Source organism: Physeter macrocephalus, chromosome 8, assembly GCF_002837175.3.
Source record: "Physeter macrocephalus isolate SW-GA chromosome 8, ASM283717v5, whole genome shotgun sequence".
NCBI lineage: Eukaryota > Metazoa > Chordata > Mammalia > Artiodactyla > Physeteridae > Physeter > Physeter macrocephalus.
This window is the reverse complement of record NC_041221.1, coordinates 102,982,637-102,996,406: the sequence shown is the minus strand read 5'-3', so window position 1 is coordinate 102,996,406 and position 13,770 is coordinate 102,982,637. Positions and strand designations below refer to the sequence as shown.

Below are 13,770 nucleotides of genomic sequence, written 5' to 3'. Positions count from 1 at the left end.
AGTAGAATAGTTTTAAAATATTATACATGATTTCATAATATGCATGAGTAGTGGGCCTTAGAATATCATTAATAATTTCTTTGGGATTTTCTATAATCACAAACTATCTGCATTGACCATGCATTTAATAGTGCTGCCTGGGCTTCCCTGGTGGCGCAGCGGTTGAGAGTCCGCCTGTCGATGCAGGGGATGCGGGTTCGTGCCCCGGTCCGGGAGGATCCCGCGTGCCGCGGAGCGGCTGGGCCCATGAGCCATGGCCGCTGAGCCTGCGCCTCCGGAGCCTGTGCTCCGCAATGGGAGAGGCCACAACAGTGAGAGGCCCGCGTACAGGGGAAAAAAAAAAATATAGTGCTGCCTCAGAAGCCGGACCACCTATGCAGTGTTAAAATAATTAAATGAGGATCACATGAGACTGAGATGGCTCTAATGCCTTGGTAGTCTATGTAAACAAACCACAACTTAAGCCAGATGTACTGGAATCCAAGTAAATGAAACTAAAGAGCAACCAATCACAAACAGCCAACTAGATTTTCCCAAATAAGGCAACCACTTACGGTATAGCTTGTTAAATAACTTCCTTGCTTTGCTTCCATATCTTCTCTGTACAACCCTTCCCCTAGCTCCTGTTGGTGGAGCGCTCCTAATCAATCACTTTTGTTTTGGTGCTGCCTGATTCAAATCGATGTTTGCTCAAATAAACTTGAAAATTTTAGGCCTCGGTTTATTTTTTAACAGTAGCATTCTTTATTCAGCCACAAACTTCATGGGTAACATTAGGAAAATTACTTATCTTTTCTTCATTTTCCTCATTGGTAAATCAGGGGATGACAACATTTATATTTACCTCATATGGTCATTGTGGGTATTAAATTAGTGGTATGTGTGAGTTTATATTTGAGTGTAACCTGGGCCTGGAATTTATATACATCATGCTTAGAACAGAACCTGGAACATAAGTGTCCAACTTATCTTAGATGCTGTCTGTGTAATTTTAAAAATCTCTATGAATATGCATAAAAATAAACAAAATATAACTTTTATTATTTCATTTAGATGATTTTTTTTTCTTTCTAGAATTTCAGGAGCCATATTAACCATATTATCTAAATTTGCAGTGTAACATTCTATGCATTATCTGTACTCATGTTTATGGTTTCTAACTTAATGCAAAAAGAAAGGAAGAATATTTTTATATCATCATAGGAAAAGAGTAACTGCTTCCTGACAAAAAAAAAAACAGAAAAAAAAACCCACTGGGAATAATATAATCAATAATGGTAAATGTCTATGTAGTAACTTCATTTGCACTTAGCATCCTTCACTGTATAATGTGTCCTGGGATCATATTCCTCTTCCCCCCACCCATCTCTTTTCAATAATGTACATCAGGCTTCCCTTCTCATGGGGCTGGCATAAAATTACTTACATTTATATCTATATTCATTGGATCTTTTCTAAAAAGACTTTTCTTGCTGAGCTAATTTGTCCCTATTTTTAAAGTATGTTTCAAAATAAGCATTTCTAAACTGAATATGCAAAATTAATATCAACAGACTTCTGATGTATGTCTTCCTCTACCTATACTTTTTAGGGCTGCAAATCAGATATTTTACATAAGATTTGGTTCAAAACTGTTCTACCAGATTCAATTTACCTTTTAACCTGAAATCCTTCAATACTTCCCTTTCCTTTCCTCATTCCTCCACTGGTGAGTGTGACAAATAACAATGCCATTTCTGTTAAACAAGAGAACATGTACACCCAACACCACTTTCCACCCCGACTCTAACACTTATAATGAAGCTAAGGAAAATATACACATAGTGGGAAAGGGAAAGCCACGTAAATTTTCTGCTTAGTGAAACACCCCCCCCCTTTTTTTTCACAGCACTTTCTTGCTTGTACTATATTTTTCCTTTCCAAAAACAGCTGTTACGTGCACTATGCACTTCATCCCTTTCCTATGACCAATTATTTTTCAAGTCCTATAATTTTGCCTTCATTTTTTCATCCAAATATGAACATTCCCCTTCCCCTGAAATGCACACAGACACTCTATTTTAGGTGCCGTGGCATGTCAATAGCATCAATCACCATTCGCACCATCGATCATGCAGCTATGAAGCAGTTGGATGACATCTGCCATAACACCCCCTGTGCAAAGATAATGCACTTGAATTCTGATGCAGAAGAATATTGGTCTGCAGACTTGTAATCAATCACAGCATCTTTTCAAGCATGATATCTCAGAGATGTAACAGAGTTAATCACACATTCTTAGAGTATGTTTGGAAATGAATATAAGAGAGTTCCATGCTGTTGACTAACACTGAATAATTAAAATATAATTCATAATTCTCCCAACAGCCAATGCCATATAAGTTATTCCAAACAATATATTGCTCTTTCAGCTTTAGCCCATTTCTCCATAATTATCAGTATTCTAAGGTTTTTAAACTATTATTAAATTTTAGCAGATTTGTAACATTCTAAAATGCAAAGCATAGAGACAAAGTAATCTCATATTTAGTATTCCTGACTCTAGTACCATTTAATGTATGCAGATTTTATACAGCAATATATTCCTTGCATTGTTGATGCTGGACTCTGGTATACAGAAAAATCAAAATATATCATAGCAAAATCTGAATAAAATATAAAGAAAATTTTGTAAATGGAAACAATTAAAATAAATGAACAGTAAAATATATTTGATAGGATTGTTTAACTTGGTCTCATTTGAGACTAAGTCATTACATCCTAACCTGAAGCCCTTTAAAACCCTTGCTAATTTTTTCATCTTTTAAAATTTCATCATTATAGCATTTGGTAAATGCATTACTGATACTAAACTGTATTTAATGCAAAAGATGCTTGCTGCAAGGCTAGGAACAAGTAGAAAACTACCATTTGGGTTCCTGAAAAACCTAGAAGTTTTGAGGGAAGAGGCATTGTTTCTGGGGATAGAACTCTCTCACTTACTTCCCCTATAGCAGAGAAAGCAGAGCTAGGTTTTGCCCCAAGGGAATGTTTCATTACCTCTCACTTCTCAGAGGAAAGAGTAGAAAACAGAGAGGCTTGGAAGGAAGAAGAAGAGACTTAACTGTTTAGTTGCCAGGAGAGGCAGACCTCCCCTGTCTGGGGTTCGAAGTTTCTAGGGCAGAGTGTGGGGTAAAGGTACAGAGGTAAAACTGGCTAATATTTTTAATCCTTTGAATGTATATATCCATGATATATTGTGTGGTTTGTAGGCTACCAACTTGTAACCTCAGTTCAAATCCATAAGAGTTTCCTCAGTCTGAAAAATATGCCCTTTCTACTTTGGTATTTGGGTTTAATTTCATGGATTGAGAAATATTTACTGAATAATGGCTAAACGATTAGCATTAACTTCACATGTTCCATAATTGCCTATCTCCATTCCTTTTCTATTTTTTCCATCCCTTACAAATCTCCTTATTTCAAGTAATATCCACCTAATAACCTTTTTAAATTGTCCTGATCTTTCAAGGCCTTTTTAAAATGCTACCAGCTCCATGAAGTCTTTCCTGATTTCCTATGAAAAGGAAATCAGGAAAGACTTTTTTTTTCCTTTCTGTGCTCCCATCTTTTTTATTATTTACTTTTCAAACTGCCGTTATTTATGATATTCTGCCCCTTTATACCAGTCTGTTATTATACGCTCCAAAAAGTAATTTTTATATTGGACCTACTGCTTGGATAAGATTCAAAAATCTTCCCTAATCAAGTATTTTTGTAGTTTGTGAGATTGTAATGAGAAATCCATGCAACATACATAGCTTTGAATCCTTCTGTCCACATACATGTGTCAATTCTACCTTCAACAAAATACCTTCTGCTTTAATCTTATCTAATCAGAAAATGAAGTGGTCCAATTAATCAAAGATTCTGTTTTTATATATATGATAAATAAAAATACCTGTACGTTTATACTCATGTATGTAAATATAGCCACATACACATGTACTCACCAACTCTATATGGTCTGATTATTAAATAATCAAATGCCTAAAATACACTTATTCATGCTATACTCACTAATTATTCAAAGGAATTTCAGGAACGTTTTTCCTATGTACTATATATTGTACAAAGTGGTTAACATACTCTAGAACTGACGCCCTTTGGTTTGTCTTGCCCAAATGTAGGTCAGACTTATTCTCAAATTCACCCTTTTTCCATCACAGTATGCATCTGCAACTATTTATGACTAAGGACCTCGAGCAACTGACAAGGTCCAGCAACTTATAAGTGATAGTATCTTCTCAACAAAGTGGGAAAATAAAGGCAAAGAATTTTTTGCTTCCAAGTGGGATATATCAATTTGGAACATATAAAATCCATCTGGCTGGATCAAACTTACAGGATTTAGCACGTAACAAACTGCCCTGAAGAGCAGGGACGATTGTGCTGAAGATCAGCTTGAACTCTGTAACTGTATGAAGCAGAGCACTTACCACATTATATTGCAAATAGTCCTCTATATGTTTATACCTTGCTCTGGATCTTGAGCTGTACTTGAATATTATTCATTTCTGGGCCCCTAGCACCAAGCTCAAATATACTGCTCTCATAGATACTCACCTACTACTGAATGAATTCATAGATGAATTAACATCTGAATCAATGCAGGGACAGTTTGATGGTCAGAAAAATTTTCCTTCTTGACTCTGTCCTAACAAAACTGAAGTGTTGTAAATTCTCCTCATTTTACAATTAAAAAAAATAGGCAAATAATATGCATTCTGAAATTTCCACTGGGAAGTTTAATCAGGAACATATTAAGATATTGATTTATTTTTATTCATTCAAACTACAAGCATTGATGCTGTGCCTTTCATGTGCCAGGCACAGTATTAAGTCCAAGTGACACTGCAAGGCATAAATCAGAAAGACATAAATATTTAGAGTGGTAGTTCTCAACTGGGAACTTTTGGCCCCCAGGAGACATTTGAAATGTCTGGAGACATTTTCTGATGTAACTGGGGTAGGGTGCTATTGGATAGAGGCCAGGGATGCTGCTAAACATCTTACAATACACAGGGAAGGCCCTCAAAACAAGGAACTATTCCAGGATTAAATAACAGAATGTATACCTTTCATATCTTGAGGTATTTCTATCATTTACTCTATTGACCTTGATCTGTCTAGGATGAAAAGTAGTTTGTGGTTTTTGTTGTGTTTCATATCCTCAAATGTCAGTGCCTTCCATTAAACTTTGTCAGCTTTTTTTCTCTGAACCATCCTATCGTTTCAGGAATTTGGTTTATTTATGCTTTCTTCTCTATCCTTTACTTTCAAAATCAATTTTTGGAAAAACAATATAAGTCTCATATCACAGTGTTCATTTAAGATAATAATACACTAATTAATCAATATATCAATTAACTATAACCATAGGATAAATGTGTTTAATTTCTTGTGTTTAAGATACCAATGAACCTGTTGGTATGATTTATCTGGATGCACTGATAAGGAAGAAGAATGACGTTTGAACACTGAAATCACACCACACAGTAGTCTTCCTTGGTATAAATGTACCAAGATAATCCTCTCTGCTTCCAGTTCAGGAGATGACTATTATGTTTCTCCTTTCAGAGAGGTAGTTCCAACTTAAATGGATACACTTAAAGAGAAGCAATCTATTTTTTTAATGTGTTAATAGAAATGTAGGTTATTCCTCTTTGCTCTAGAACTTTCCTTACGCATTTTGATCTCCCACATTGCCTTTCATCCAACTACACACACACACTTAACTTTGGGAAGAGTTTCTTGATCTTCTCTTATAGACAGGTGAAGACCTTTAAGAAGTCGTTTATTCAGAGAAATGTAATCTAGTTTTGAACAATTTTGAGTAGTACGCATACCATTACTGTGTAAAATTACGTTTTATTATAAATCTGAGTATTTTCATATGTATTTATGGTATATTTATTTTCTTTAACCCAAACGTTTTATTTAAGTAGTATTTTAAATAAATCTTTCCCATTTGCCGGCTGAAGTCACTGTTATTTTGTTTTTAAGTATCTACGACTCTTTAAGAAAGATTTCCCTTTTCTGTATAAGATTTATTTTTATACTTGATAATAGGATTTTTATTTTTTCAGCCTGTATAACTAGGTGTCATCAGTAATATAAGAAAACCTTTATTTTCCTTTATCCAATTCCTTACTTTAGAATTTACTACTAAATAATTTTACTTTCTTGAAAGTAATTTTTTAAAAAATAAGTTTTAAAATAAACTTTAAAAAAAACTCTCAGATTAAATTGATTCACTAACAACCTATCTTTTTCTAACCCTCTAATTTCAATTTTTTCTTTCCTTTCTTTCATCCTCCTTTCCCTCTCCTTCCTACGCTTCGTTTCTTGCTTTCTCCAAGTGCTTACTAATGTACTTTATGTGCACAGAGACATATATGTACTTTAGTTTCCCACTGCTGCTATAACAAATTAACACAAACTTAATGACTTAAAACAACACATATTAAATATTCTGCAGTTCTGGAGTTCAGAAGTCCTAATGACAAGTTATTATAGGCAGAGATGCATTTCTTCTGGAGTCTCTAAGGGAGACATTCCCTTGCATTTTCCTGCTTCCAGAATCCACCTGCATCTATCTTTGGCTCATGGCTTCTTCCATTTTCAAAGCCAACAAGGTAGCATCTTTAAATCAATCTCTCTCCCTCTCTCTCTCGCCACCCTTGTCACTTCTACCTGTCTGACTCTATTTTCTTATTTTTCCTCTTATTTGGACCCTTGTGACTACTGTACATTGGATCCAACTGTATAATCCAGGCTAATATTTCTCTCTCAAAATCCTTAATGTAATCCCATCTACAAAGTCTTTTTTTGCCATGAGGTTAATTAGTCACAGATTCTGGGCACACATCTTTGGGGAACCATAATTTTGTCTACCATACACACATTTTATAACTCTTTAAAATATAAAAGTTATAGCAAAATTTTGAAAGTCCTAATTATATTTGCAAACATATGTATATACATACATTGATTCACAAATATTTTTATATATAATATATAAATAAATAACACAGGTTATATATGGTACAAAAAGATGACTGATATACTTATTCTTTTGTTTCATACATTTTAAAGCTTTTATTCAAAAGTTGTACTTTAGCAAATGAAAAGATGCTCAACATCACTAATTATTAGAGAAATGCAAATCAAAACTACAATGAGGTATCACCTCAAACCGGTCAGAATGGCCATCATCAAAAAGTCTACAGGGCTTCCCTGGTGGCGCAGTGGTTGAGAGTCCGCCTGCCGATGCAGGGGACGCGGGTTCGTGCCCCGGTCCGGGAAGATCCCACATGCCATGGAGCGGCTGGGCCCGTGATCCATGGCCGCTGAGCCTGTGCGTCCGGAGCCTGTGCTCCGCAACGGGAGAGGCCACAACAGTGAGAGGCCGGCATACCACAAAAAAAAAAAAAAAAAAAAAAAAAAAGTCCACAAACAATAAATGTTGGAGAGGGTGTGGAGAAAAGGGAACCCTCCTAGACTGTTGATGAGAATGTACATTGGTACAGCCACTATCAAGAACAGTATGGAGGTTCCTTAAAAAAATAAAAATAGAACTACCATATGATCCGGCAATCCCACTCCTGGGCATATATCTAGAGAAATCCATCATTTGAAAAGATACATGTACCCCAATGTTCATTGCAGCACTATTTACAATAGCCAAGACATGGAAGTAACCTAGATGTCCATCGACAGAGGAATGAATAAAGAAGATGTGATACATATATACAATGGATTATTATTCAGCCATAAAAAAGAATGAAATCATGTCATTTGCAGTAACATGGATGGACCTAGAGATTATCATTCTAAATGAAGTTAGTCAGACAAAGACAAATATCATATGATACCCCTTATATGTGGAATCTAAAAAAAAAAAAAGGATACAAATGAACTTATTTACAAAACAGAAACAGACTCACAGACTTGGAAAAAGAAAAACTTATGGTTACCAAAGTCGAAAGATGGGGGGGAGGAATAAATAAGGAGTTTGAGATTAAAAAATACACGCTACTATATATAAAATTGATAATCATCAAGGACCTACTGTATAGCACAAGGAACTCTACTCAATATTCTGTAATAACTTATATGGGAAAAGAATCTGAAAAAGAATGGATATATGTATATGTATAGATAAATCACTGTGCTGTACACCTGAAACTAACGCGACATTGTAAATCAACTATAATATAAAATAAATTTTTTAAAAATTTTACTTTGAAGTTTCCTTAAAAGCTCATATATTTCCATATATTTTCTGATATCACAAATGTCTTTTGTTTTTGCATCCAACCAATTATGTTCTCATACACTATTCTTAATAAAGATAGTGTTTAATAATGCTTTTTGGCTAACGGTTTGGTGATTCAAGTTACCTTTTAACAAATTTATTGATATATAAGTAATGTGGTACAGAAGTCTTACTACAGCCAAGAAAAATTACAGTAATCATTTCACCTCTTTATATCAGGCCTATTACTCTAATCTAGCAGATTAAATTTATGTCAGAATGAAAGCTTTCAATCCGAAAACCTAACAATTTAAACAGCCATGGCAAGGTTTTCTTAAGTGAATGTGGATGTAGTTAACAGACCAACTTTTGTCATGACAATTTATGATCACACCTAATTCAATTTGCTTTAAACCACTTAACACTGTGTACTGAAAAGAACACTGGTCTAGAATCAGATTGATATTGGCTTAAACTCTGGCTTGGTTGCCCAGTAGACTATGACTGTTGGCTCATCCCTTCAGTTCTCTGAGTTTTGGTTCCTTCATCTTTAAGAGGAAAATAATAATATGTATCCCTATAATCCTTACAACAGTGGCTGCCTGATGCAAAGGAATTCTAAGTAAATGACAGCAGGTTTTATCACAATCATCTTTAATAGAATAAAGAAAAGAACAAATCATGGAACAAGTCATTAAGTTATGAGTATAATCAAAGGGAAAATGAAAATAAAAAATCAAGAAATGCTTTACTACATATGAAAGAAAGAATCTTAGCTGAGCAGTCAGATTAGGTACTAGGTAAATTTCTAATAATATACAAGTTCTGTCTCTATAGAGACAACAGGTTCAGTTTTTAAATGTACTTAACACTTTGCTTGCCCTATATCAATCCATTTTGGCATTAATCTTTAAGAAATTCAATATTTAGGTTTTAATCTTATGGGTTTTTTCCCCCTTATTTTATCATATCACTTGCTCAGGCTATTCTGATTCTTTTCTTGTTTTTCTAAACATCTTTTTTTTTTCATAGTCTTTTTTATGATGTTATGCACTGGATCAGTCAAACAAGATCATTTCAATTTTAATTCCAACATTCAAAACTTGGTGCCCATTTGACCTCTGTTATATATGTATATAAATATATATATATAAAACACGTTCTATAAAACAGTACAAATATTATGCATATATGTAAAGTTAACATAAAGTTAAATATATACATAAATTAAAGCATTATGTATTTATTTATAAAATTAACATACAGGGGACTTCCCCAGTGGCACAGCGGTTAAGAATCCACCTGCCAATGCAGGAAACATGGGTTCGATCCCTGGTCTGGGAAGATCCCACATGCCACAGAGCAACTAAGCCTGTGTGCCACAGCTACCAAGCCTGAGCTCTAGAGCCTGTGAGTGAGCCACAACTACTGAGCCCACGTGCTGCAACTACTAAAGCCCATATGCCTAGAGCCCGTGCTCCGCAGCAAGAGAAGCCACCACAATAAGAAGGCCGCGCAACGCAACAAAGAGTAGCCCCTGCTCGCCACAACTAGAGAAGGCCCGCACGCAGCAACAAAGAGCCAATGCAGCCAAAAAAATTAAAATTAACATATAAAATTGACACAAACACATACACATAAACAGGCACATATCTATAATGCTATTGAAATAATGACTATTAAAATATCTTCCCATATCCTTGCTATCTACCTTATCTATTTAATCTAATCTAATCTATTTTTCAAACTATCAAGATAGTGATCTTTCTAACAAGGCATATTTGATTGTTTCTCTTTGGTTCTAAAATTTCAAATGAAGTCCATTATGTCTAGGGTGATATGATAGGGTAGCTCCTTGGCATGGCCTACAAGAATCTTTATAATTTGGCCCACCTGACCTCTCCAGATTAACCCCTGGGCCTCATTACTAGTGTCATCACTCAAATCCTGAATGTTTTTTGGTGTTTTTCCCCTCAGAGTCGCTTGGCCGATTTCTCCCTCTATTTGGTTGACCTTCTATATTGAATATGCCCTCTAACCACCTGGCATAATTTCCATATATCTATAATTTTATCTCACAATTCTACTCTTCTGGAAAGCTTTTAATTCATTTAATCAGCATTCATCACTTTCCCTTTGTGCCAACAGGTTTTAATAATCTTCTTCTGTAGTACTTTGGGAGTATTTTTTGGGAATGTGCATATACTGATTTTAGCTCCACCCGGACTTCACAATGCTACAGGCTATATGCACCTCTAGTATAGTGCTCCTGAACTGGAAGGTATACAGGAAAGTTTAGTCAATAAGTAAACAGACGAATGAATGAAGTTGGTACATTGGCTTACACTTTAAAATTCAATGTTTATAACCACCTATAATAATTACACTAATGGTATATAAATATATGCTTATTTTAAACAATGAAACAATATAGAAATACACACAGTGCAAGGTTATGGACTCTCAGCATTTCTCCCTACTGAATTGCCTTCCCTAGAGACACTGATATATAAGTAAGTATATAAACCTGCATATTTAGGTTTAGATTTTAATAGGTATATAAATCAAATTATACTCTAGAATATTTGTGTATATTGCTCTTTTAGCTTAATACTATAACTCAATGCTCTCCTTGTACCATTACAAAGAAATCTCTCTCATTCTTTTTATCCAGAACACAGTGTCCCATATTAGGTAATTAATTTATTAAGCCATCCTCCATTAATAAACACTTAGATCATTTCTATCTTTTACTACAACAAATAATGTTACCATGAATATCCTTATACATACACACGCACACACACATACAAAATTGTGCCCATGTGAAAACATAAACAGAGCTTAGCTTGTTTCAACTATAATTCTTTCACTTAAGTGTAGGCACTTTAAATTGGATACATGCTGCCACATGGTTCTCCAAAATTTTCAACAATAAATATTTGTTACGGTTAAAGAAGTTAAGAAAATTTTAATTTACAAAACTCAGATTCAATCAAATTCTCCCTTATTATTTATTTTCCCCCAGAAAATTGGCAAAGGAATTTCATAATTGTATTCCAAGAGGTAAAGTAGCATTTTCCATCTCCAAAATACAGGCAAACCTCATTTTACAGCACTTCGCAGATATCAAGTTTTATTTTAATTGAAAGTTTGTGGCAGCCCTACTACATTAAGCAAGTCTATTGGCACACTTTTTTCTGACAGCATTTGCTCACTTCGTGTCTCTGTGTTATATTTTGGTAATTTTCACAATATTTCAGACTTTTTCATCATTATTATATTTGGTATGATGATCTGTGATCAGTGAACTTCAATGTGACTATTGTAATTGTTTTGGGCATTACGAACAGCAGCCATAGAAGACAGAAACTTAATAAATGTGTGTGTTATGATTGCTTCGCCCACTGGCCATTCCCCGTCTCTCCCTCTCCTCAGCCTCCTTATTCCTTGAGACACAACAATATTTAAATTAGGTCAATTAATAACCCTAGAATAGCTTCTAAAGGAAGAGCCTCAAGTCTCTAACTAAATCAAAATCTAGAAATGATTAAGCTTAGTAAGGAAGATATGTCGAAAGCCTAGAAAGGCAGAAAGCTAAACCTCTTGTGTCAAGTTGTGAATGCAAAGGAAAAGTTCTTGAAAGAAAAGAAAAGTGCTACTCCAGTGAACACATGAATACTAAGAAAGTGAAACAGCCCTATTGCTGATATGGAGAAGTTTTAGTGGTCTGGATAGAAGATCAATCCGGCCACAACATTCCTTTAAGCCAAAGCCTAATCCAGAGTAAGGTCCAACTCTCTGCAATTCTATGAAGGCTGAGAGAGGTGAGGAAGATGCAGAAGAAAAGTCTGAAGCTAGCAGAGGCTGGTTCATGAGGTTTAAGGAAAGAAGCCATCTCCATAACATCAAAGTGCAAGGTGAAGCAGCAAGTGCTGATGTAGAAGTTGCAACAAGTTATCCAGAAGATCTAGCTAAGATAATGAATAAAGGTTGCTACGCTAAACAAGAGATTTTCAATGTACAAAAAATAGCCTTCTATTGGAAGAAGCTACCATCTAGGACTTTCATAGCTAGGGTAGAGAAGTCAATGCTTGGCTTCAAAGCTTCAAAGGACAGGCTGACTTTCTTGTCAGGGGCTAATGCTCCTGGTGACAATATTGAATCCAATGCTCATTTACCATTGCAAAAATCCTGGGACCCTTAAGAATTATGCTAAATCTACTCTGCCTGTGCTCTATAAATGGAAAAGCCAAGTCTGGATGACAGCATGTCTATTTACAATATGGTTTACTAAATATTTTAAGCCCAATGTTGATGCTTACTTCTCAGAAAAAAGATTCCTTTCAAAATATTACTGCTCACTGACAATGTACCTGGCCCCCCAAGAGCACTGATGGATATGTACAGTGAGATTCATGTTGTGTTCATGTCTGCTAACACTACATCCATTTTGCAGCCCATGGATCAAAGAGTAATTTCAACTTTCAAGTCTTATTCTTTAAGAGATACATTTCATAAGACCATAGCTGCCATAGATAGTTATTCTGCTAATGGATCTGGGAAAAGTCAACTGAAAATCTTCTAGAAAGTGTTCAACATTCTAGATGCCCTTAAGAACATTTATGACTCATGGGATGAGGTCAAAATATCAAAATTAACAGGAGTTTGGAAGAAGTTGATTCCAACCCTCATGGAAGATTTTGAGGCATTCAAGACTTCAGTGGAGGAAGTCACTGCAGATGTGGTGGAAATAGCAAGAGAACTAGAATTAGAAGGGGAGCCTGAAGATGTGACTAAATTGCTTCAATCTCACGATAAAACTAGAATGGATGAGAAGTTGCTTCCGATGGATGAGCAAAGAAAGTGGTTCCTTGAGATGGACATGCTGTGAAGATTGTTGAAATAACAAAGGATTGGAATATTACATAAACTTAGTTAATAAAGCAGTGGCAGGGTTTGAGAGGATTGACTCCAATTTTGAAAGAAATTCTACTGTGCATAAAATGCCATCAAACAGCATTACAAGCTACAGACAAATTTTTCCTGAAAGGAAGAGTCAATCAATGCAACAAACTTCACTGTCGTCTTATTTTTGGAAACTGCCCCAGCCACTCCCACCTTCAGCAACCACCACCCTGATCAGTAAGCAGCCAGCAACATCAAGGCAACATGCTCCACCAGCAAAAAAGATTACAACTTGTTGAAGGCTCAGATAATGGTTAGCATTTTTTAACAATAAAGCATATTTTTAATTAAGGTATACAGGTTTTTTTTAGACATAATGCTATTGCACACTTAATAGGCTACAGTAAATGGACTTCCCTGGTGGTCCAGTGGTTAAGAATCTGCCTTCCAATGCAGGGAACACGGGTTTGATCCCTGGTCAGGGAACTAAGATCCCACATGCCACAAGGCAACTAAGCCCGCACACCATAACTACTGAGCCCGCGCGCCTCAACTGGAGAGAA

The 13,770-nt window shown here is 35.4% G+C and overlaps 1 pseudogene; it reads left to right on the top strand.

Moving 5' to 3' along the window:
* The first annotated feature begins 2,074 nt into the window (after positions 1 to 2,074).
* Positions 2,075 to 13,510, top strand: LOC129392360 (tigger transposable element-derived protein 1-like; annotated as a pseudogene).
* Positions 13,511 to 13,770: the final 260 nt, after the last annotated feature.